We start from the raw sequence: 26506 nt of genomic DNA on the forward strand, positions 1-26506 counted from the left end.
AGTGGAACCATCAGTAACATTGTGTCAGAGGCCTGTGGAAGGGATTCGCTCAGTCACCGCAGCTGAAGGGATGAGAACAGGTACAACAGGTAGTAGCCAGGACTGAACTTGGGTTCAGCAGGTGTCAAAGCCTGCTTTCTCTCTGTCACCGTGTGCCTCGGGGTTCCACGCTCCCTGGGAGCCTGTGGCTGGGGAGAGCTGGGCTTGGGGCTGGTCTCCTCCTCCATCCTTCTAGTCTGACTTCATGGATTCCAAGAATGATGGACAGCCGTGTGGGGTAGAATGGCCCTGAAACCCCATGGCCCCTTCCCCTCCCCGGGGCTCAGCATCCCTCTCTGCAGGGGAGAAGATAGCGTGAGTCTCAGTTGAGCTATAATGTATGAGAAAGGCTTTATGACACAGAGTGGGCGAGGCCTCCCCAGGTTGGAGGACAAGAAGGAGGCCTTCGGAGCCAGGAAAGTGAGCTGGCTGGGTCCACAGCCTCGGGCCTTGGCCTCGGCCGACAGCTGGGCTTGGACGCCTGCTCGTGGCCACCCCCTCTCACTGGCCTTGAGGGATTTCCCTGCTCCAGGCTGACCCCTTCGCGGCTGAGAATGCCTCTGCTGCCCACCCAGGAACTGCCATGCTTGGGTACCTGTGCGTGTGTGAATGTGGCCGGGTTCTCGCAGGTGCTGAGATGAACCCGCTCCCGAGCTCATGCTTGGCCCCACGCACACAGCTCCCGCGGAGTCAGCCTGGGCCATCAGCTCAGCCTTCCTTCCCGGAGCCTCTGCAGTCCTGGCTGCCCCCGCAGGCAGATTCCCGGTGAATGGTGCTCCTGAGACTGCCACGGGCCCAGGCTGCGTCATTCCCACCCTCCCTGAGCCCTGGGACTGGCTGGGCAGGGCTCCAGCCCTGGAAACTTCGCCTGCTTCTTTTTTTCTTCCTTCTCCTTCGAAACTTCCCTCTCTGATTCAGTGAAAATGTCCTCTGCTCCCCACTGCCTGGCTTGGCCAAGTTGACCTCGTAGGGTAGAGAGCCCTGGATTTTGAGTCTGAGCTCTGGCCTGTGTCTGCCTTGGGTGCCCTGTGTGACCTTGGGAGAGTCCCTTCCCTTCTGCGAACTCAGTGTTTCCATCTGTAAAATGGGCCTGGAGGATGGTGGTAAGTGTGCATCTAGCAACAGAAGACTGCCTTTGTGCCCTCCCCTGCCTGTCTCCTGGCACCCTGGTGGGCACTGGTCTTTCTTTGTAGAGAGGTTTACCCAGGGGTCCAAGTTGGACTTCTGTACTCTGCCCTTCCCACCAAAGTAGCTTACAGGTCCCAGGCCCAGCTGTGGTAGCATTGGGTTGAGACTCATCTGCAGTCCCAAGAAGGTACACATCTAAGATCTAGGTCCCAACTGTTCTGCCTTCCTTACCCTCCAACCCCCAGGCTAGAGGCTAAGGCACCCCTCCATGTGGGGCTCCACCGCTAGAGGGCGCCCACCACTCCCCAAACTGATTAAAACCAAACCAAAATCCTTACCCCAACAGAACTTAACAACAGCCAATGTTCACTGAGGATTTACACGAGGCAGGTGTCGCGCAGACCCCTAGGAGGTGGACACAGACCCCTAGGAAGGGGACAGTGCCATCATTCCCACTTAACAGATGATAAACTGTGCTCTGGACAAGTAGAGTGACTGACCCAAGGTCACCCAGCTCAGCTGTGTCCAACTCTTTGAGACCCCATGGACTGTAGCCCGCCAGGCTCCTCTGCCCATGGAATTTTCCAGGCAAGAATACTGGAGTGGGTTGCCATTTTCTACTCCCAGTAATCTTTTGGACCCAGAGATTAAACCTACATCTCTTGCATTTCCTGAACTGGCAAGTAGAGTCTTTGCCCCTGCACCACCTTGGAAGCTCCAATGAAACTGGGACCTGTATCCACGTCCAACTGGCATCAATCTCAGGCCCAGAGCTGAAGGCTCAGCAACCCCTAGAGTCAGTCCAGGGTGGAGGATGATGGCTGGGATGGGAACTAAGATGGGAGCTAGAATGAGGTGCTCAGAGACCACCAAAGGGAATGGTTTGAAGAAACTTGAAGCAAAAAAGACATCCAGCAGATCTTTTAATAAGTGTATTAGAGATAACACGGAGAAGGCGATGACGGAGAAGCCTGGTAGGCTGCAGTCCATGGGGTTGCTGAGGGTTGGACACAACTGAGCGACTTCACTTTTCACTTTCATGCATTGGAGAAGGAAATGGCAACCCACTCCAGTGTCCTTGCCTGAAGAATCCCAGGGACGGGGGAGCCTGGTGGGCTGCCGTCTATGGGGTCACACAGAGTCGGACACGACTCAAGCAGCAGCAGCAGCAGAGACAACATCTTTGAAGCACCTGCCATGTGCCAGACATGAGTGTCAAGTGTCCTACATACATGAGCTTGCCCTATACTTGAAACTATCCCATGGGACGTGTTCTAGTGTGATTTCCATTTTATGGATGGGGAAACTGAGGCTTGATGAAAGCAACTGTCTTGCCCAAGCTTACTCATTTGAACCCAGATCTCTTGGCCGAGTTTGTGACTCAGCTTCCACACAGTGCTGTAGAAGTGTAGTTTAGAAATTTGTCTAAAATGAATTTTACCCAGAATCTCAATATTTAAGAGACGTGAGCAGAAACAGGGGAAGCAAGGACCCAGAAGCCTGAGGCTCCCCAGGTCACAGCTGGAAGATCCTGGTCAGATGGATCCCTCTCTGGTCCCGAAGAGGAGCAGGGGTGGCTGAGGGCAGAGAGCTGGTTAAGGGCAGATGAGGAGAAGAGTTCAGGCCTCCTGGCCCCCAGTCCAGTGTTCATTCTATGCGCTGCCCTGACATTAAGACGAGTAGAAGAATCTGCGTAGGTCCAGGCCTGGGATGACTGGGGGTGGTGCTTCAGACCTCGACTCCAGTGACCGGGCAATCAATGGGTCTTCCTCCTGGTGAGGAGCCCCCGGCTCTGGTAGAGACCTCTGGGTCATATAGGCTGTCATAGGTCATGGCAGCCAAGAGGTGGCTTGCAGGGTAGTTACTGGGCCCCTATAAGCTCTAGCAGTTTTCCCCTAAGCCATCCCAAACAAGCAGCCCCCATCCCACCTTTAACCCGAGTGCAACCTGGAAGTTCTCCTGGGTAAGATGCTGGAGCAACTTGTGGTCACGCGCATTGACTTAATGGTCTCACAGCAGTTTGTCCAGCACAAATGCACCAGGGTGGGATATGGTCCCTGCTGTGTGTGAGGCTTTCTTTCTGCATAATGGGATACCTTCCCAATGCCAGGCCCCACCTTGGGTCCACCTTATTACATGTACGAATTGGACCTTTGGAACTTTCTGGCTTCTGCCGTGATGCTGGAGTAACCAAGTTCGGCTGCAGTGTGGGCCTCACCTCCCTGCAACTGGGGGGACTTGTTTGGGGGGTCAGGCTGGGGCTGTGGGCATCAGAACCAATCATGTGTGCGCTACTGGGGACCAGGCTGGTGCTAAGCACGATCACAGTGAACCCTTACAGCAGCCCTGGGAGGGAGGAGCACTCGTGCTTTCATTCCGTTTATGCAGATGAGGATGTAGAGCTCACAGGCTAGTTAGAGGCGCAAAGGCGAATCAGGGGAGAGCAATGCAGAGCAGCGCGGGGGCCACCAGTCCACAATCAGGGGAGAGCGATGCAGAGCAGCGTGGGGGCCACCAGTCCACAATCAGGGGAGAGCGATGCAGAGCAGCGCGGGGGCCACCAGTCCACATCATGCGGGCCAGAGGGACAGGGTAAAGACGTGGTGGGGCCAAGCGTGAGGCAATAGGGAATGGTGGGGACTGTGGTGAACTTCAGAGACACACCCGAGTGGGGTGGCGGCGGCTGCTCTCAGCTCGAGTCACTTGTTGCCGTGTGGACCCGATGTGCTCACAGTCCCTAGTTTTTAAAACCAAAGCAGATATTTTGATATTTGTGTCAACTCTTCCATTTTCTCAAACGTGGAAAAATGTTTTAAAACTAATTTTTACACATCTGGGGCAGGGGGAAAGCATGAATCAGATTGCTAAAAGTTTGTGTGTGTGTGTGTGTGTGTGTGTGTGTGGTTGTTTTTTTTTTTTTAAACCTGGGCAGGCCAAACAAATTTGGAGACCAAATCCAACCTGGTAAAATGTTAGGGGGGTCTGTGGGATCCTTGAGGCAGGACCCCTAAGTCGGCCCAGGATGTCCCCTACAGAAAGAAAACCTGAGCTGAGGGTGAGGAGAGACCAGGGAAGGGTAACAGTCAAGGAGGAAGGGTGACTTGGGCAGCACGATGGCCCAAGAAAGGGTGGAGGAGGCAGATGCCGAGAGTGGCTTTGCCAACATGTGCTGAGCCACTCCACACATCTTCCGAGGGGAGCTGCCATCTCGGCGGCTCCCAAAAGCAGAAGGAGAAGCATGCAAGAGATTCCTTTTGTTGGGGCACAGGGTCAACAAACCCTAAAGATACAATATTTCCTGTCATCCTATTTATTTTTGGGGGCCATGCTGTGTGGCATAAGGGATCTTATTCCCCAACCAGGGATCCAACCCAGGTCCCCTGCATTGGGAGCCTGAAGTCTTAACCCCTGGGCCACCAGGGAAGTCCCTGTCCTTAGATTTAAACTGAGTTTTGTTCTTTGATGGGATATCCTTCAGGCATGGGTCGAAGCCTATATTCGAGGCGCTTTGGGGAACCAAGGAGAGGGGACTGGGTCCTCACTTGGGGAAAACAGGGTGGAGAGGGGCCGAGGCGACTAGGGAGGGAGAGGGGCCACAGGACAGCTGGCGGCAGGCTTTTGGAGGAGACAGAGAACACTGAGGCGGGGTCTCCTCTGAAGCCATCAGGAGGGCACCGTGAGTCCTGCAGCTGTGCCTGGGGTGGGGCTGGAGCGAGGCATCTGAGACCGTGGGGAGGGGTGCCCCTGGCCCAGGTCACACACGGTGAGAGTGGTATTTGGTTGAAGCTGTTGGAAGGGCTCCAAACAGTGTGCTGCAACAGAGCGCCACTCTATGCCCCAGACCAACATCTGCAAGGAAGTGGTTTGACCCAGATCAAGATGGCAAATATTTTCATCTCATGAGTCAGTCCTCACTGATTGGCTGTGGCTTTGCATTAATAAGAATTTCAGGCTGTGTTGGTTCCACCAGGAAGAATACGAAGATAGATTAATGATGCCTGTCCAGGGTACAGAAAAGGGAACAGTTTCTATTCCTGGCTTGTTGCTCATGCACCTCCAAAGGAAAAAAAAGTTCTTATCTTCGTTTTCTTGACTCCATTCCCCTTCATGGCTTGAGGCACTTCTGCTCAGATAGTCTCCTGTGACTTCCTCCCCTCTGGGACCTGGCTTCCACGTCTGTAAGAGGGCAATGCAATGCGGATAGTGGTAACAGTGCCCACCCTACGGATCTTGCAAGATGCTGTAAAAGTGAAACAGCCTCTTCGTTACATGATTTCATTCTCATAAATGCTTGTCTACGAGGTTAGACTCAATTCCCCAGTTTTAAGTATTGTGACTTTATAATGCATTTTAATATCTGGTAGAGTAGGACCTCCCTCATCCCAATCATTTCTTTTTAATTTTTTTCATGCTATGCCACATGTGAGCTCTTAGTTCCCCAACCAGGGATTGGACCTGCACCTCCTGTATTGAAGTGTGGAGTCTTAACCACTGTACTGCCGTGAAAGTTCCCCCGATTATTATTATTATTTTGCCAAATATTTTATGGCTTTTCTCTCACAATTATCCTTCCAAACAAACTCTAGGATCGTTTCATAAAGTTGTGATAAAAAGTAAGATTGTCTTTGGTTTTTCTATAATTTTTATGGAGTCTGATGCTTAAGAGTGTGGGCTGTGAAAGCAAACAGTTGGGGTACAAATCCTGGCCTCATGCTTGCTGATTTGGGGCAAAGACTTCTCCTTTCTAGCCTCCATGTCATCATTTGTGAATGGGGCTCGCGGTGGTACCAACTTCATCAGTTTTTAATGATGAGTAAACAGTTCATGGGCAGTGCTGCCCGGCGCATGGCAAGCATGCAGCAACCCAGAGCTAGTGTTCATGCCGTTTGGTGCGCCCTTTCCCTCTGCCACCTGCCCAAGCCTGTTGCGGTCCACGTGCGGTGATGATGGCCGTGGGTGGGGCTTGTGTGAAGGTGGTACGTGGAGAAGCCAGGAGCTGGTGAGTGACTCCAGGCTACGCAGCACAGGTCTGTGGCACAGGCTGCCACCTAGGACATCAGAATAAATGACATACGGTCTCTGATTTCCGCGGCCACAGCGTAAGGAGGAGGCAGACGCAACGCCCCAGTCACTGTACAGACTGGTAGCAGGTTCCGTCTGTTCAGACAGAGAGATGACACCCTGCAGGGTGGCCAGAGAGCTGGGAAGGCTTCCAGGCAGAGGGGGGTGATGAGAAAGCGGAGAGCGTTCCAGAAGGTGGGCGTGGCCAGAGCAGCTGCTTCGGAAGACAAGTTTGGGGACCCCTGTACACATGTACACTTGGAGCATCAGGCTAGGTGATCGAGGACTTATTCTGAGGGTAATGGGGAGTCAGTAAAAAAGTCTTAAAAGGCACAGAGGCAGGCTGACACCTGGGGAGAGCTATGGTGGGGAAACGAGTCCTTTAGGGAGGCCCTTGCGGAAACTCCCTCGGGGCGCCCTTTCGCGCGTGCTGACCTGACCGTGGCCGCTTCCGCACCAGCCCTGGGGTCTGCGCTGCGGCCGCTCATCTGCTCCGCCTCCTCCTCCCCTCGGCCCCTCCTCCCTCCTCTGCGCCTCCTTTTGCTCTCCGCCTCCCGTTTACACCAGCCTCCCCCCTTTCTGGTCCTATTGCCTGGTCCTGACAAAGCTTCACCAACAACATTTTCCAGCTTCATTTCCCCTTAAAAATGGCACCTCATGTATCTGGACACATGAGGACAACTTGGATGGAGGCAAAAATAAAAGGCATCTGAGCAGCCAAAATAGGAGTCGTCAAGGGCATCGTCCCTACATGCTGGTGATTCTGCCCACTCGGGATTCTCACTGAGCGCTGAACTCTTCCTTCACACATGATTCGAACATTATTTCTTACCGAGTTTCCTAATATCACATTTTGAAGCAACACATTACAAGTGCCTCCTAGACTTTTAATATACCATTTACCACATTTTACTGCTCTTCACTTATTTTTTTGTGTTGTTATTTTTTCTGACTATAAACACAACAGACACACTGCAAATATTCTGAGAAAATGCAGACTTGTAAAAGATGATGTGATGGTTAATTTTGTCAACTTGGTTTGGCCACAGTGCCAAATATTATTTTGGATGTTTCTTTGAGGGTGTTTTGGAGGTTAGCATTTAAATTATATCCAGGTGATTGATGATGGTGTTGAGTTCCACTCTGTCCTTTCTGACTTTCTGCCCGCAGGATCTGTGTGGTGCTGAGAGAGGATTGCTAAGCTTCCAATCACAGTGGTGGATTCATCTAGTTGTCTTGCCATCCTACCCGTTTTTGTCTCACGTACTTTGATGTTATATTCTGAGGCACATACACATTAAGAATTGTTATTTATTTTTGGAGTATTGACCCCTTTTTCATTGTGTAATGAATGTCCTTCCCTCTTTATCCTTTTAAATTGATGGACTTTGAGTAAAGCAGATTGCCCTCCATAATGCAGGTGAGCCTCACCCAATCACTTGAAGGGCTGAATAGGTCTGAAAAGACTGACCTCTCCAGAGCAAGAGGGAATTCGGCAGTAAATGGCCTTTGGGCTTGAACTGTGACATTTGCTCTTATCTGGGCCTCCAGCCTGCTGTTCCATCCTGCACATTTTGAGGATACATAGATGACCTTGCATTGGACAGGGTGATGGCTTTTTAGGTACAACACCAAAATAGAAATAATTGTTAAGTTCAACTTCATTAAAATTAAGAACTTCTGCTATGTGACAATGTCAACAGAATGAGAAGACAAGTCACAGTCTGGGAGAAAATCTTTGTAAAAACACATCTGATAAAGGACTGTTAGCCAAAATACTGGGTTGGTCAAAAAGTTCCTTTGGTTTTTAAGTAAAAACAAAAACACATTTTTCATTTTCACCAAGCACTTTATTGAACAACATATTCATCGTTTTGTTCCACTACCTTCTGCCATTTTTCAGGCAACTTCATAATTCTTTCCAAAACGTTTTATCTTTTTGAGCAAAGAACTATTCCAGGTGCTTTTTACAGTCTTCTAGAGAATGGAAATTTTTTCCATTAAGAGAATTTTATAAAGACCAAAATAAACAGAAATCTGAAGGTGCAATGTCTGGTGAATATGGTGGATGAATCAGAACTTCCCAGCCAAGCTGTAACAGTTTTTGCCTGGTCATCAAAGAAACATGTAGTCTTGCGCTATCCTAATGGAAGATTATACATTTTCTGTTGACTAATTCTGGATGCTTTTCGTTGAGTGCTACCTTTAATTGGTCTAACGGGGAGCAGTACTTGCTGGAATTAATCACTTGTTTTCCAGAAGGAGCTCATAATAGAGGATTCCCTTCCAGTCCCACCGTATACACAACATCACCTTCTTTGGATGAAAGCTGGCCTTTGGTGTGGTTGCTGGTGGTTCCTTTCACTTGCCCCGCAAATTATTCTGTTCCACATTATTGCGCAGTATCCACTTTTCACTGCCTGTCACAATTTGTTTTTAAAATAGAACATTTTAATTTTGTTTCAGTAGAGAATCACATACAGAAATATGGTCAAGAAGGTTTTTTTTTCACTTATGTGAAACCCAAACATCAAGCCATTAACATATCCAGCTGGTGCAAATGACTTTCAATGCTTCCTTTGGATATTTTGGGTATATTGGTTATTTCCCATGTGGTATAATGTTGTTTGTTCTCAATTAATGTCTCAATTTGATGGCTATCAACTTCAGCTGGTCTACCCAACTGTGGAGCATCGTCCAGCGAGAAATCCCCAGCAGGGAACTTTACAAACTTTTGACATGTTCAATCAGTCACAGCACTTTCTCCACACAACACACAAATCTTTTTTTTTTTTTTTTTTGCATTTCAGTTGCATTTTTACCTTTCTTGAAATAACAAAGAATAATATGTTAAAAATGTTGCTATTTTCTTCCATCTTCAATATACAAAAATTTACCAGTTTTGGCAAGTTTTTAAAAAAATTCATGCTGCTATGACAGCTGCCACAATACAATCTAACAAAATTGTTCTGAATGAAGTTAAAGACAACTAAGCGCTATTTGAGCCATCTGGAAAAATCAAATGAACTCTTTGGGCAACCCAGTGAATGAAGGACTCTTAAACGTCAATGACAAGAAAATGAACAGCCTAATTAAAAGATGAGCAAAAGACCTACTGAACAGACATCTCACCAAGGAGGATATACAGATGGCAAGTAGACATATGAAAGCAGATAAAAAGGTGATTAACATCACATACATATTCCACATCACATACTGTAAATTAAGATGACAGTGAGATAACACTACACACCTATGAGAACGGCAGAGTCCAAAACGCTGACAGTACCAAATACCGGTGAGGATGTCGTGCAACAGGAAACCTATTTCACTGCCGGTAAGAATGCACACTGGTACAGCCACGGTGGAGCACAGTCGGCAGTTTCTTATAAAACTAAGCTTACTCTTACCATGTGATCCAGCAGTCGTGCTCCTTAATATTTACCCAAATGAATGGAAAACTATGCTCACGTGTAAACCTGCACGTGGATGGATGTTTACAGAAGCCTGATTCGTGGTGGCTGAGGCTTGCAGGTGACCGAGATGTCCTTCAGTAGGTGAGTGGATGAGTGAATAAACTGTGCTACACCCAGACACTTTCTAAAAAGAAATGGGCCATGAAAAGACAGGGAGGAACCTTACATGTATATTACTAGATGAAAGAAGTTAATCTGAAAAGGCTATACACTGTGTTATCCCAACTATATGGCATACTGGAAAGGCAAAACTAATAAAACAATAAAACACTTAGTGATTTCCATGAGTTGGGAGGATGAAAGGGATACACAGGTGGGGCACAGAGGCTTTTTAGGGCAGAGAAACTATTTTTTATGATACTATAGTGGTGGATACGTGTCACTGCGTGTGTGTGTGTGTGTGTGTGTGAGATCAGTTGTGTCCAACTCTTTGCAACCCCATGGACTGTAGCCCGCCAGGCTACATGGAATTCTGTCCATGGAATTTTCCAGGCAAGACTACTGGCGCGAGTTGCCATTTCCTTCCTCAGATCTTCCCAACCCAGGGATTGAACCCGTGCACCTCCTGCAGTGGCAGGCGGGTTCTTCACCAGCTGAGCCACTGCATGTCATTAGGTGCTGTGCTGTGCTTAGTCACTCGGTTGTGTCTGACTCTTTGGGACCCCGTGGGCTGCAGTCCCCCCCGGCTCCTCTGTCCGTGGGGATTCTCCAGGCAAGAATACTGGAGTGGGTTGCCATGCCCTCTTCCAGGACATGTCATTTTACATCCAAACCCACAGAGTATACAACCCCAAAAGTAAACCTAATGTAAATTATAGACTTTGGGTGGCAATGATTTGTCAATATAGGTCCGTTATTTTAACAAATTGGTGGCTCTAGAGTAGGATATTAATAGTGGGAGAGCTTGTGCCTGTGTGGGCACAGGGACATATAAGAACTCTGTATTTTCCACTCGATTTTGCTGTAAACCTAAAATTGCTATTAAAATAAAGTTTGTTGATTTAAAAAAAAAATCATCCCATGAAAAGAACAACTATCAAGAGCAACATATCCTTTTGGAGTGTTTTATAAAATATCTGTCTATATCATATATACATTTATTATGTCTGCAACTTTGCTTTATACGTTTTTTGTTTTAGATATCTTTCATTGACACAAACATCTGTCTTTGTCTTCAATGAATGTTGTTTGATATTTATTTGTATTATTTTACATTTCTTACTATAAATGCCATAACAAAATTTCTCTCTTTATGTTTTTGCCCAAGTTTTACTTTTTTTTTGAGTTTTCAAATTTTAATTAATAACTTGTTTCACCTCAGACTAAAGAAATGATCAAAAAGAAATTATGAGTAACAATCTATAATAACATAGTTCACTCCAACGGGACCCCCCCCTTTTCACCCTACAGTTAGTAATATTATAGTTAAAATAACTATATTCTTCTATATTTTTTCTGTTAAGCTCATCTCATAAATTTACAATGCTATTATCAGTTTGCAAGACTAATATAAATTCACTCTATTTTTCTACAATGAAAATTATTAATTTAGAAGCATATGATGTCATGATGAAAACACAAACATTTTAGTAGCAAGGACTTGATCAGTTAAGAATTGTTTTTCCTGTAAAACATTTTGAAGCCAAGTAAAATATCCATTCTTATAACATACCTATAGTATGAGACTAAGGAATGAGGTTACATATAGACATACATTGATTTGTCTTTTTATTTATTTATGTTTTTAAAAGTAGGCATTTGCAAATAAAAAAAGAGGGACAATATAACTTTAATTGACCTTGATGTATTCAATCAAACTTGTGGATTTTTTTGTAACCAAGTTTTACTTTAAGATAAATTCCATATGTTAACTTGTTCAATTGTCTTCCAAAAATGTTAGTTCAGTTTACAATCCCACTAACACTAAATGACAAGGCCTGTTTTCTCATACTCTCAGTACTAATACCAACCTTGTTAATCTTTATCAAAAGATGAGGCAAATTTAAAATTTTTCTTTGTTTCATGATTACTGCTGAGGTGAAAAGTTTTTCTTTATTCTTTCTTTTTAAAAAAAAAATTATTTTTTTTTTTCCTGCATCACACAGCACGTGGGAACTTCTTTTCCCAACCAGGAATCAAACCAGCGCCCCCTCCAGTGGGAACACTGAGTCTTAACCGCTGGACCACCAGCTAAGTCCAGAAGAATCTTTTCTTATATTCAATTTTGGTTCTCTGTATTTCCTTTAAATTCCATTTCACATTATATGTTTTCTCAGTATCATTTTTTCATGATGTATCTCTTCTAAATGTCTCCCTAGAGCTCAGGACAGCAATAAAGGCATAGTAAGTGAGTGAGTAAAAGAATGAATGAGAAAGCAAGACCACCACTTCATATCTCAGAGGTAGTACATGGTATGGAGAAATTCTCCATTTGGTTCCATGATCCAGAAATGAATCTCTTTGTGCATCTGGCCAGAGGAGGTCTTGGCAGAGGGATATGCCCTATTGAGAGGAGAACTCGAGTTTTCTCAGGTGAGCAAGGGCCAGGTGTTGGGACCAAGAACACCCTCCCGCCTAAGGCGAGAATGTGGAACTTAGCTTTTCATGCAAGAAAGCTCCCATTTCAGTCATTCAAGTGCCCGTTGGGGCAAATAACACCACATTTATGCACTTAATAAGGGAGATGTGTTTTGGAGGAATTTATCTGCAAAAATTGTAGAGCTGGACACTGGTAAAATTTAACGGAAAAAGATAAAGAACAATAACCTAGGTATAGCTCCCTGTGCTATGGGGTAGATTCCTGTTGGTTACTTTACGTATGTGCCATGTGCGTTGCTCAGCTGTGTCCCAGCTGTGATCTTTGCGGCCCCAAGGACTGTAGCTCACCAGGCTCCTTGGTCCATGGAATTTTCCAGGCAAGAATAGTGAAGTGGGTTGCAGGGGATCTTTCAGACCCAGGGATTGAATTCACGTCTCTTGCATCTCCTGCATTCGCAGGTGGATTCTTTACCACTAGCGCCACCTGGGAAGCTCTATTTTATATATAGGAAATGGCAACCCACTCCAGTGTTCTTGCCTGGAGAATCCTAGGGACGAGGGAGCCTGGTGGGCTGCCACCTATGGGATCACACAGAGTCGGACACGACTGAAGTGACTTAGCAGTAGCAGCAGCAGTAGCAGTGTGTATGTATGGGTGTGAGAGTTGGACTGTGAAGAAGGCTGAGCGCCGAAGAATTGATGCTTTTGAACTGTGGTGTTGGAGAAGACTCTTGAGAGTCCCTTGGACTGCAAGGAGATCCAACCAGTCCATTCTGAAGGAGATCAGCCCTGGGATTTCTTTGGAAGGAATGATGCTAAAGCTGAAGCTCTAGTACTTTGGCCACCTCATGCGAAGAGTTGACTCATTGGAAAAGACTTTGATGCTGGGAGGGATTGGGGGCAGGAGGAGAAGGGGATGACAGAGGATGAGATGGCTGGATGGCATCACTGACTTGATGGACGCGAGTCTGAGTGAACTCCAGGAGTTGGTGATGGACAGGGAGGCCTGGCGTGCTGCGATTCATGGGGTCAGGAAGAGTCGGACACGACTGAGTGACTGAACTGAACTGAACTGAACTGAGTGTGTATATTTTGGGTTTTCCTTGTGGCTCAGGTGGTAAAGAATTCGCTTGCAGTGTGGGAGATCTGGGTTCAATCCCTGGGTTGGGAAGATCCCCTGGAGAAGGGAAAGGCTACCCACTCCAGTATTCTGGCCTGGAGAATTCTATGGACTGTATAGAGTAGGACATGGCTGAGTGACTTTCACAGCGTGTATATTTTAATCCCAAACTCCTAATATAGGGAACTATACCTAATATCTTCTCAGGGTAAAGAATCTGCCTACCAATGCAGGAGGCGTAAGAGCCGGTAGGTTCAATCTCTGGGTGGGGAAGATCCCCTGGAGTAGGAGATGGCAAACTACTTCATGGAAACTTCCATGGACAGAGGACCCGGCAGGCTACAGTCCATGAGTCACAAAGAGTCCGACACTCTGAGTGGGCACGTGCGTGCGTGCACACACACACGCACACACACTCAATTGTACAATTTCTTATAACAAATTGTAATGGAAGAGAATGTTTAAAAAGATATATATACGTATCACTTGATGTGCACTAGAAACTAACAGCACATTGTAAATGTAATATATTTCAATAAAACTTGAAAAAAAAATAACCCAAGTAAATCCACCTTTGGATATTGCTCTCCAACAATTGCTGCTGGGTGCCGTATGGAGAATAGGCCACACCCACTAGTGTTCTAGCCAATCAGAATGTTCAGGGTCCAGGCTAATTCAGCCAACCAGAGAGCAGCATTCTCTGATGCACTGTCCTGGGGCCCAGATAATTGATTTCTGTCAGTGACAGAAATTTAGCGGTCCGACTGCAGAAGTGGTTGATGGGGTGGGGGGAAATTTTCGAGAATTACAAGTCAATTGAAAAAGTAAAGTCCACGTAATTACTCACATAATAATTAACATTTACTGAGCCCTTACACATCAGTCAGGTTCAAAATGCCCTCAGGGAGGTTAAGCAGCCTGCCTAAGGTCACGAAACAGTGTTAAGTCTGTGTCTCTCACTGCTCCACCACTCTGTGAAATAATAATAATCATCGCTGATATTTAATGATTACTTCCTGTGTGCCACCTGTTGAGCCTTTAGATGTGAAATGCACACAAGAACTCTATGAGATAGGTACCCTTACCGCTTCATTTTCTGTATGACTGATCAAATAATAATAAAAAGATCTCAGACCTATCCTAAATACATCTCCTGTTGGGAGAGACTTTGACAAAGGTGGAAAATATGAACCTGAATCCTTTGTGTAAAAATTATAGCAAAGAACCCAAAGCCCAAACCCAAAGTCTAGTCCATGTAATTATTTAACAAATGTTCATTGACGGAATGAGTAAGTGGGGGCCTGAGACCCAATTACAGAAGACCCAATGGAGAGCCACCAAGAATGATAGATGGCAAAGCACAGTAGGATCAGATAAACGTTGGCTGGATGCCTGAAGGAAAGGACAGACTGAGAACTGTGCCTAATTATAATCCAAGGCAGAAGATGTGATAAACGGATTGGGGGACTGTAGGACGTGGGCACTGCATTTCCTTTGCCCTGTCCCCACCTCCCAAATGGTCTTCAAAACGTTCAGGATCGGTTCTGGTACCCTCTGGGTGGCCCCAAGACAGAGGAGGGCTCACGCTTACATGCAGGGGCTCCAGCTCGATCAGGTGGGCACAGGGACCTAGAATCATAGCTGGTGTCCCACACAGAGCCGGCTCTGCTGGTTGTCATGGATATACCTACACGTGGACAGCTGCACACACACACGACACACACTTCTTTGAGGATCCTGTAGAATTCCTAAACAAGGAATTCATTCCTACATGCCTTTCGTTGTTGTTGATGGTGTGATGGCCTGGCTGCCCACCCGCATTTCCTGGGTACCTACAGCGTGCCCTGCACTGTGCTGAGCCAGGGGCTTGTCCTTGGGGGCCCCAGGAGGGAGAGGCCCCCACTGAGGAATCAGGAGGACTCAGGTGAAGGGGTTAAAGTGTCAGGAAATCCATGGTGGTGCTGATGGGCCCGTTGGGGAGAGCTTGTCAGAAAAACTACGGGGAGCTGGCTCCAGTTCAGACATCTTCCAGGAACACAGAAAACAACCACATTTTACTAATTATAGCGAAGGAAAACACGCTGCGATTACAGCTAAATTACGTTAGGACAGAGCTGGCTGGCTCTGCCGGGGCTCTATCTCTCGGGCTCGGGTTTCAGCCAGCCTGGGCGGTGACGAGACGGGCCTGCAGGCCCGCGAGGCCTTGGCCGTGGAAGACCCCGCAGCCCGGTTCTCCGCGGGGTCACGACCCTGGCGTGACTGTGGGAGTCCTCGGGCCAGTCCCTGTGCACGAGCCACGTCGTCTCCTCCCCGAAAGGGGCTTCCCCGGGCGCCTGGGCTGGAACGGAGCGCTGAGAGGGCCGCTGAAGCATCCGGTGCCGCTCTCCTTCCCTCCCGGACCAGAGGGGCAGAGAGCTCCGGCGCTGCGAGGAAGCTCCGGGCCAAAGCTTTAGTCATTTAGAAGGTAACTCGAGTGGGTTGTTTTCCTAAACCTTCTCTCCTGGTGCAGCCACCGACTCTGTCGTTTCCTTCCAGCCCCCATGGTCTGCGCCTGCCAGGGAGGTCTTGGCACCTGTTTGGGGAAGGGAGGGTTGGACCCTCTACCCCTATACTGGGTGTAATTATTCCCAGAGGGCCAGGGTCTGACTCACGCCTTACTGGTAGGAAGGGGTGGGGGTAGAAGGAAGGACAGAAGGAAGGAGGCAGGGAGGGAGGGAGGGAGCAAAGGAGGGAAGAGGCAGGCAGGCATCAGTGTAGGACAGATCACTTCACTGGGCACTTGCTAGAGGCCAGGCGATGTCCATACGCTTTCTCCCTGAGTCTTTACAGTAACCTGGAGGACGAGAACCCAGCCTGGTGCGCCCATGGGCTCGAGAACTGCACACACACAGCAGGTGCTCAGTAAACATTTCAGTAATTTCCCAAATGAGCAAGTGAGGCCATGAAGCTAGGTCGTATCGCCATTTACAGGCGGGGCTCCTGGAGCGCGGCTGGGACAGTGACGACGGTAACATCACGGGGCTGGGGGTCCAGTCCAGCTGTTTGGCTCCATAGCCCATTCACTCATTCCCACACAGGCTGCTCACCTTTGGATGCTAACGAAAGTGACCACTCTAGTAACCACAGGGCACCCAGTTATGATGGCATCTTAATCTCCAGCCTCAATCTTGTTGAGCCTGGGGCTTAACAAAGGGTATGCTTTAATTCTGTCAGACACTGTGCTTTATTTATTTATTGTGTTGGCCAGGCCACATGGCATATGGAATCTCAGTCCCCCTGATCAGGAATCGGACCTGCACCACCTGCATTGAGCGCAGAGCCTTAACCACTAGACCACTAGGGAAGTCCCCAGATCCTGTGTTTAAGATGCGTGGTCTCATTTAATCTTCACTCCACAATTTGGAGATGGGGTGACCCAGAACATCCTCAGTTTTTTAGATGAGGGGCCTGGGGCTCAGAGAAGTACGTGAAATGACTTACTCAGTCTCACATAGCTGCTCTGTGGGGGCGTGGGGTTCCATCCTGGTCTGTGGGTTGCACCAAGCACCACACTGTTAGGCAGAGTCCCCACGGGCCTGGTCTCTGGCTACCTCCTCCAGGCCTGATGGATGGCCAGGCTCAGAGGCCGGGGTGGGAGGCCCTCACCCCTCTGAGGACAGACCCTGCAGCTGTTCCCCAGGCCTTCTGACTAGGAGGACAGTGTTTGGCCAGGACCCCTGGGCTCAGCTCAGGGAAAACACACCAGCCTGTGCCCGGTGCCTGTGGAGCTGGATCCACCCCAGATCCAGGGGCAGCAGGAGGTGTGGCCTTGGGCATGGGGAGCAGCTGGGCTGTGGTCTGGTGGCCACTGTGTTCTGGCCAGTTATGCTGGTGTTTACAATCCACATTTTTAATAATCTGATGTTATACTTGGCCCTAGATCCCTTCTGCAGGGCCTAAGGCTTGACTCCAAGATGGTCTTCTAGTTCCTTCCAACTCCTGCCCTGTAATGAGGAGGGAAGAGAGAGAAAGAGACCTAGAGGGAGATGGGGGGCTGGGAGACAGATGTAGGCGCAGAGAGGGGAGGGAAAGCCACCTGAAAGTTAGGGAGCTCCTACTGTTTACCAAGAGTATTTTTAACATTAGTTTTACATGATTTCTGCAGCCTCCCAGTATGGTGTGTTTTCTGTGCTCATTCTGTGCATAAAACTGAGGCCCAATGTTTGAAGCTACCTGTCCAAGGTCACACATCCAGGATGGGTGAGCCTGGATTTCACCTCAGCTGGGTCCTGCCCCAGCGCCTGTGTCTTTCCCAGGATGCGTGCACCCAGAAATGCTGCTTGCTCTGGAGGACTCACCTTTTCCAGGGGCCGAGCAAGCTTTCACTCCAGGTTCAAGGGAGGAGAGAGAAGAATGACTATTCTCAGGGTAGGAAAGCCCAGACCTTGAGCTGTCCCTTTCCTCCCCTTTCCCATTCTCTCCTTAGCAGTCTGTACCCCTCCTCAGCCTGGGGTGGTGGCATGACTCAGCCTTGCAGTTAAAGGTGGCGCTTTCAGCCAGCCTGCTGCCTGCCAGCCCCTCAGGGCCTACTGAGTCAGGAACTGCAAAGCCAGGTCTCCCTTTTTAGGGAAAGGTCCAGTGTGGAACCATGCCTAGCTGAAGCCGTGAAAGGACTCTGATCTCCAGGCCCCCACCTCTGCCCCTGTTGTCTTGCTTCTCTCTGAAGTAGCAGGATGGACAGTGAAGTCAGATCATAACACTGTGCGTACTAGCTGCACAATCATAACTCTAACAAGTACATGGTATTGTGCTAATGGGCTTCCTCATGGCTCCGTGATAAAGAACCTGCCTGCCAATGCAGGATATGTAAGATACTCTGGTTCAATCCCTGGGTCAGGAAGACCCCCTGGGGAAGGAAATGGCAACCCACTACAGTATTCTTGCTGGGAAAATCCTATGGACTGGGGAGCCTGGCGGGCTACAGTCCATGAGGTCACAAAGAGTTGGACACGACCAAGCCACTAAACCTCAAAATTGTGCTAATAACTCAGAAAAAAGCATAACTAGTAGTTGCAGGGTATTTATTGTGTTCACAGATGGCTGAATACTTTCTGCTACTCTCTGAGAATTCTCAAATGGTCCTTTGAAGTAGCCAAGATTATTGTTCCCATCATAGAGATTTGGAATTTGTCATTACAAATTACACAGCCAGCAAGTGGCAGAGGCCCCATTCTTAATGGCCCTGTCATAGTGCTTTCTAGGACTTTGGCTCTTAACCTCAGTTTCTTCACTTGTAAAATGGATCTGCCAATTCCAGTCTTAAAGAACTGGTGTGACGATGCAATGAGCAAATGAAGGCAAGTGTTTAGGATATGTATTTTGCTGTTTGTTGTTCAGTTGCTAAGCGTGTCCGACTCTTTGCGACCCTGCGGACTGTAGCCTGTCAGGCTCCCCTGTCCGTGGGGTTTCCCATGCAAGAATACTGGTATGGGTTGCCATTTTGTTTTCCAGGGGATCTTTCCAACCCAGGGATTGAACCCGTGTCTCTTGCATTGGCAGGCAGGTCCTTTACCACTGAACCACCTGGGAAGCCCATTTAAAACATAAGGGTGCCCAAAAGATAGTTGCCTCAATTTGTCTGTCCTTCAACAAGTGTTTAGTGGGTTCCTACCTGTGCCAGGAACACACAGGTGAAGTCTTGCTGCTTTCTGGAGCTCCGAGGTCTGTGGTGAAGACAAACAGTAAGCAAATCACGACACATAATTGATGAGATGATTTCAAGTGTGCCCCATGCTGCCAGAGAAAAGCATCAGATAACGCCTGGATGACGCCCAGGGGCGACTAAGGTCGGGAAGTCTCTCCACCCCAGGGCACTACAAGGAGTCCTCAGGGTTGAGCAAAGAGGATATTGGAGGGGCAGAGGGATTCTTCTCTCTCTTCTCTGCAGCATCCAGGTAAGCCCTGGGTGGTCTGGTTCTAGTTCAAACTGACCCAGCTAGAAATGTCCCAGTTCTACAGGCAAGCATCAGCTGCCTGCAGCTGGGAGCCTGCTCAGCAGATCAGGGGTGGGGACTGGTGTCTGAGGGCTATGGAGGCCAAAGTATAGCCGGGCTTGCCTCTTATGGGCTGGCTGTGTGGATCTGGCCTAGTCCTGCCTATTGTTGAGATGCCTGGAGTCAGGCCACTGGTTCAAATCTATCTCTGGTGTTTATTTCCTATGAGTGACCTCACTTCATGGAGCCTCAGTTTACCTGATTGATGAAATGGGGACCTTAATAGCCACCTCTCTGTTTTGAGGATTTGATGGGAGAATGAATGAGCTGTTATCATGTTTTACTAAAAATCTCTTGACAGCATATTAGTTTGCAGCTTGTACTATTTGGCAAGTTCATTTAATTCCACAGCACAAACTCCTGCAAGAGGTGCCTTTGTTATCCCCATGTTACAGATGGGGAGACAAAAGCTCAGGAAAAGTTGGGGAACTTGGTCAAGATCACAGAACCGTGATAGGGTCTATGAAGGAAGAGTAAAACAGCAGGATACTGCAAATGAGCGAAACTGCAGCTACAGTTTACGGGGTCCCTTCTCGGGGCCAGGCAACTTGTGCACAGACCTAGATCCGCTCGCTCCAAAGGTGGCTTCTCTGTGCTGACTTCAGAGTTTCTGCAGGGTGGTGCTGGCAATCTGGGGACATCAGTTCCGTTTGGCCCTGGCCTTGCAATCGTGTAGGGCCTTAAACATAGACAGAGGTTCAACAGTCTCTTCACATACTGTTGGAATTGCCAGATTTAAGGCATAAAGTTGTTTTTAGAAACACAACAAATATTTTTTTCCTGTAAATATGTTCCAAATATTCTAGTTTCTTCTAACTATTAAGCATGGATATAGCTATACTAAAACATTGTTTGCTGTTTATCTGAACCTTGAATTTTACTGGGTATCCTGTATTCAATCTGGCCACCCTATATACTGCCCCAGAACCACCCTGATGGGATTTAAAAACAAGAGATTTCATCTCACCATTTATTACACTGCCTTGCCTATAATACTATATGGACTGATAATTTTTTAAAGCCCTAAAATTATCTTGGGGCTATCTTGCATTTTGTGGGCTTAAAAATCTTCAGTTTTTTCAATGCTTATATTTAAAGCAGGCTACAGATTAACCATAAGGTACTACTGAATAACAGGGGGCTATATTCAATATGCTGTGATAAACCATAATGCAAAAGAATACGAAAAAGCACATATGTATATCCGAATCACTTTCTTGTACAGAAATTAACACAGCATTTAAATCAATTATACTTCAATAAAACACATAAAGAATAAAACATGCTACACAATATTTTGTAAACTTATTTGATATTTGGGTGGGCAAACTATGGCCTGTGTGCCAAAACCAGTCCAAAATAAAATATATTTTATTTATACAAATAAAGTTTTATTGGCACACAACCCCATGCGTTTGTTTACAGATGGTCTATTGTCACACCACAATGGCAGAGCAGAATTGTGGGACAAGACCATATGGCCACAAACCCAAGATATTTATTATCTGCTCCTTTATAGAGTTTGCTGGTCCCTTTGCTGTTATTATTCCTATTGATCAGAGTTTGCATCCTCAGCAGGAGCGACATATAGGTGGTCCTTGCATGTGGAGGTGGTGGAGGGGTGACTGGAGTTTGGAGATGTCATTTCTAAGCCTCTCAACATCTTGCCTGACCCATGGTGGGAGTCCAGTGGGGGTGAGCCCTCCCCTACCTTTTTTCTCAAATTTCCTCTATCTCCTTCTCTTAGAAAAGGAGCTCCCTAGTAAGCCCCCCTCTGCTCTCATGGAGGTCTGCTCTGCAAATTCAAAGCAGGTTTCTTCTGCATTTTGAGCCTTGTCTGCTTTTCACAAATTTCACCTGGCTAAAAATAGTCATGTGCTTAATCCCCTGATTCAAGTGTTGAGCCCAGGGGGGTGGTCTGTACCCTGATTTTTTGCAGCCCTCCTTCTCTATGGTTGACAACCCCATCTGCCTGTCAGTTGGGGTGCAGGATTTGTCAAGTTCCCATCCTCGGGGCTTAGGGTTCAGCTGGGTTTAATCGCAGCCCTCTTTGGAGACGGCCAGTGCCAGATTGGAAACAGGAGAAGTGCTGGGTCCGGCAGCCGCATGTGAGAATTTATCCACTGTCTACTGCTTCATACAGGCCTCTCTTCCCCAGACCTGCATGGATGATAAGTCACCTCTCCTGTCTGAACACCTGAGAGGAATTCTTCCTTTTCTCCTCCGTCTCTCCATCTATGTATCCATCTCAGAGCCAGTTTCCCAGGGAAACTGACCACAGACAAACTCTGTCTTCATATTCAAATAAGACTTCCCTGGCAGTACAGTGGGTAGGAATCTTGCCAAGGCAGGGGACACAGACTCCCCTCTCTGGTCTGGGAAGCTCGCACATGTCTCAGAGCAGCTACGCTTGTGCAGCACAGCTACGGAGCCTGCGCGACAAGAGAAGCACCACAGTGAGACGCGCACACACCACGGCGGAGAAGACCCCGCTCGCTGCAAGGAGAGAAGAGCCTGCGTGCAGCAACGAAGACTCAGCACCGCCAAAAATAAATCAATAAGTAGAATTTTTAAAAATCTGACATTATAAAAAAATTCAAATAAACCGTTGTCAAGAACTGTAAAGGGTCTGAGATGTTATCTACTTGTAAGGTAACAGGCTGGCCTGCAGGGCTTCATGGAGGCTGGCAGAAGACACAGGCCTCCTGGGTCAAAGAACAATCCAAGTACATTGATTCAGCAGGCAGCATGAATGTCACTGATGTGGGCAGATGTGGAAAGGCCAGGTGAATGCTGTACAGGCAGTCGGTTTGTGCCACAGCTGAGTAGCCTGAAGTAGGGGGATTTAGATCCTTTTAGTGGGCAGAAACCTTGCCTGACTGTTGCCCTGGAGGAAGACACTTTCTTTGTTCTACTGGATAGTAGACAAGTGTCCGCTGCTGTGGAGGGAGACACCATCCATCCTCCAGGACTGAAAACATAATCCAGAGCCTCGGCTCCCAAGATACGCAGAAAAGTGAGAGTTGATTCCCATTTGCTGTCAATTTGTTAACCTTAACTATAGATGGAGAAACAGTGGAAACAGTGTCAGACTTTATTTTGGGGGGCTCCAAAATCACTGCAGATGGTAATTGTAGCCATGAAATTAAAAGATGCTTACTCCTTGGAAGAAAAGTTATGACCAACCTAGATAGCATATTCAAAAGCAGAGACATTTCTTTGCCGGCTAAGGTCCGTCTAGGTTTTTCCAGTAGTCATATATGGATGTGAGAGTTGGACTGTGAAGAAGGCTGAGCGCTGAAGAATTGATGCTTTTGAACTGTGGTGTTGGAGAAGACTCTTGAGAGTCCCTTGGACTGCAAGGAGATCCAACCAGTCCATTCTGAAGGAGATCAACCCTGGGATTTCTTTGGAAGGAATGATGCTGAAGCTGAAAGTCCAGTACTTTGGCCACCTCATGGGAAGTGTTGACTCATTGGGAAAGACTCTGATGCTGGGAGGGGTTGGGGGCAGGAGGAGAAGGGGACGACCGAGGATGAGATGGCTGGATGGCATCACTGACTTGATGGACGCGAGTCTGAGTGAACTCCAGGAGTTGGTGATGGACAGGGAGGCCTGGCGTGCTGCGATTCATGGGGTAGCAAAGAGTCGGACATGACTGAGCGACTGAACTGAACTGAACTGAACTGAACTTAACTAACTATGTGAGCTTTCCTAATGCTTGTTTTTGTACATAAAATGAACAGTGCTCACAACTGCCATGAGTTATTACAGGCTTTTGAGCTAGTAATAATACATCATTCTTTGACCAATAAGACATAAATCCTCCAAGGCAATTTTCACTCGGAGTTATATTTGGAATCATTGCCTATGTTCAGAAGCAAAGGTTTAGATATTATCAATGGTGTGTCTTCTAAGAATTACTGATGTCGTTACAATGATTGGACACGTTGGGAAACCTACATGATTACATGACCATTTATCACACACAATTTAGGGATGCCAAAAATGACTGTGAAGTTGGCATTTGGTTACTGGCTTTACAAAGCAGAGACCAAGGCTGAAGCCAAATAGTATATTTGGGTTGAATTCTGAGGCTGAAGTTGAATGTTGAGGCATCTCAAATTATAACACAGAGTACTATTATAATACCACTGTGTTCATTCAGAATAAACTGGCGTTTGGAATTGGGAAGGGGCAGAGGGCTGTAGAAGTGGGTGAGTGGGGGTCACTTAACACAAAATCTCTGGTAAGCATGGTTATGCTTCCTGGCAGAGATGAAATTTAAGGTCGGGCTCTGCAGAATGAGTCGGAATTAACTGGGTGGGGGTGGGGAACAGCATTTCAGCCCACAGGACCAGGACGTGCTAAACCTCAGAGTGAGAGAGAAAGCGAGTGCCTGGCGTTTTCTGGAAACCCAAAGAAGCTCGGAGTGGAGCATAGGCAGCAAGTGGTGTGTGTGTGTGGGAGGGGAGGAGTGTACTGAGGGGCACAAAGGCAGACAGGGCTCAAGGTCAAGGTGAATTGTGCAGACCTGCAAGGGCTTAGGTCCACTCCGAACATGGTGAGGGCCACGGCAGGACTGCAGATAGGGTTGAAAGTCAAGGCTGTGCTTTAGAAGGATTTCCCCTGGACAGGAATTGTGAAGCATGGATCAGAGGGGGCTGGCTGGAGGCAGGACAACTAGGGAGCGGGGCTTCCAGAGAAAAGGGCAGAGCAAGCCTGCGGCCCCATGCCTGGGAGGAGCTGAGTGGAGGTCAAGAGGGAGCTTCCTCAAGCCCCACTGACCCCCTTCTCTCTGCTGAGGCTTGAATAACACACTCTCACTCCTTTGATAGAATAGGTAATGGTTCCAGATCCCATTTCTCTGCCTGCCCCTCAGCTCTGACTCAGATTCTTTCTAGATTTTTCCTTTGCTGATATTTCTGGGTTAGGATACCTGAACTGGTTGGCCAGAGTTAGAAGCAGAGTGATGCCAAATTAAAAGACCCCCAGGTGATTCTACACACAGCTAGGACGAAGCAGCTTTGAGCTAATCTATATCCCGGAAGACTTTCACTCGTCTCCTGATTGTGAGATTCGACCTAGTGTACTTACACTGGGGCTAAATTAATATCCAAATACATCTTAACCCAGGAAGGCTCCGAGAGTAAACACTGGTTTTGTAGGAAAAAGGGAGAACGACACCAAATTGAGTCCTTGGTGTGCTCCAGGCACTGGGCTCAACATGCGTGGTCTCTCCTCTGATTCCATTGACTCACAGCGCCCCGCTAAGCAAGACAAAGTCAAGGTTAAGTGACTTGAGCAAAGTCACCCAGCGAAGGGCAGAGCCTGTGTTCACCTCTGAGGGTCTAATTCCAGCATCAGATGCTGAGCGATTATGGGAAACATTCTAAGCCAGGGGACGGAAGGCGGTGTTCAGTACGGTGAATGACAGGACAGAGTCTGGCCCAGCAGAGCAGCCATTGGCTGCCAACAGTCCTCTGAACTGGAAGTCCTAGCTAAATGTTAGCTCTACAGGGAGGCAGGCACCAGTGAGGCCTTCCAAGCCCTTAGCTGTGTGCCAAGCATAGTGGTGGCCTCCCTGCTCAAAGCCTGGGGCAGAGACTGGTGAACTGTGCTCCAAATCTGTTTCCTCTTATCCCCCGGACTCACAGCTGGACTACATTTCCACACTCCCTTGCAGCTAAGTGAGGCCGTGAAGAGGTTCAGGTCCTGGAGTGTGGGTGGGAGAGACGGGTCCACAGCAGTGCAGAGCCCTGCAGGAGCCTTTGTGTCTCTGGCTTCTTTTATTTCCTGGCCATTTGCAGACGATTCAAAAGACTCAAGCCCTAGGAGATGCTAGACCCACAGGATGGAAAATCCTGGGTCCCTGGGTGACTCCGTGAAGCAGAGCCACCAACCCCGCACCATCATGGGACTTGACATGCATGAGAAATAAGATTGTCTTTGGTTAAGCCATAGGCCATTTGGGGGCTTTTTATTTGTTATTTTTATTTTATTGTTTTTCCTGAAGTATAGTTGCCATACAATGTTACACGTACAGGTGTACCACACAGTGAGCCATTATTTTTTAAAGTTATACTCCATTTGTGGTTATTGTAAAATATTGGTTATATTCCCTGAGCTGCATGATACATACTTATAGCTTATTTTATACCTAATAGTCTGTACCTCTTTCTCCCCTACCCCTATATTGTCCTTTCCCCCACTTAAAAATAATTGTATTAATTAATTTGTTTCCTTGCCCCCCACGCACAGCCCAGCTTCATGTTGACTTGGTAGATGAAGCAGAACAGTATTTCCCAGCGTGAAACCTGCTGCCTCTAGAACCTAAAGGGTCTTACCAGGCGCTGAACTCCCTTCTTCATGGTGGGAGCTGTGAGATGCAGTAAGTGGTTCTTTAGTGTCAAGGGCGTTGACTCAGCATGCTCCCAGACGACTGGGCCCTTAAACTAGCGCTCACGTGGCGGGTCCCCAAATCTTCATAGTTTCTCTCCCACTCTCTGTTCAGCAGGCTTCTCACCAAAGTCTCCAGTATACTCGCCACTTCTTGTTTGCCTGGTCTGATTAACAGCCGGTAACTTTCTGATATCATGATGCTTGGCCACGCCATCTGCTTCAGGATTGTTGTAGTGACTGCTTTTCCCAACCTCTCAAAACACCAGTGAGCGTTTCTGGGCTCGCCCCACTGCTGCACGGCTGGGAGTCCTCTCAGGGGGTGAGAGCGTGCCTGGGCAGAGGGGAAACGGGTGGCCTTGCGCTGGACTCGAAGGCCTCCCAATCCCACGGCCATCTCTGGGGCGCTTGGACCTGAACCAAGGAGGCCGGTGTTTGGACGGGGGCTGCCCTGAGAGGGGTGTGGCCTTTGGCGAGGCTGAGGGCTGGTCCTGGGGAGGGGCTTGGTTCTGCGCCCTCCTCAGGTGGCCCTGTGGGAGCTGGGGAGTGAGCGCCGTGGGGCTGAAAGGGGAGATCTCCACGACGCATCACGGATTCCTCTGAGCATCCTCAACCTTCCACGCTTCTCAAGGTCCCTGCCGTTCACGTCAGTGACCTCAATTATTCATCAGTGTGTTTGGCTTCCTCCCGTATCTTTCTATATATGTATGTGC

At 47.9% G+C, this 26506-nt stretch overlaps 1 long non-coding RNA gene across 2 annotated transcripts in view; it reads left to right on the plus strand.

Annotated features, from left to right (window-relative positions):
* The first annotated feature begins 15506 nt into the window (after window positions 1-15506).
* Window positions 15507-26506, plus strand: part of LOC114118717 (uncharacterized) — an 81311-nt gene continuing 70311 nt past the window's right edge. For both annotated transcript variants that reach the window (XR_003591886.3, XR_003591887.3), the window contains exon 1: window positions 15507-15826. This is a non-coding gene — a long non-coding RNA (uncharacterized LOC114118717). The remainder of the gene's footprint in view (window positions 15827-26506) is intronic.

Source organism: Ovis aries, chromosome 16 (genome assembly GCF_016772045.2).
Source record: "Ovis aries strain OAR_USU_Benz2616 breed Rambouillet chromosome 16, ARS-UI_Ramb_v3.0, whole genome shotgun sequence".
Taxonomy (NCBI): Eukaryota; Metazoa; Chordata; class Mammalia; order Artiodactyla; family Bovidae; genus Ovis; species Ovis aries.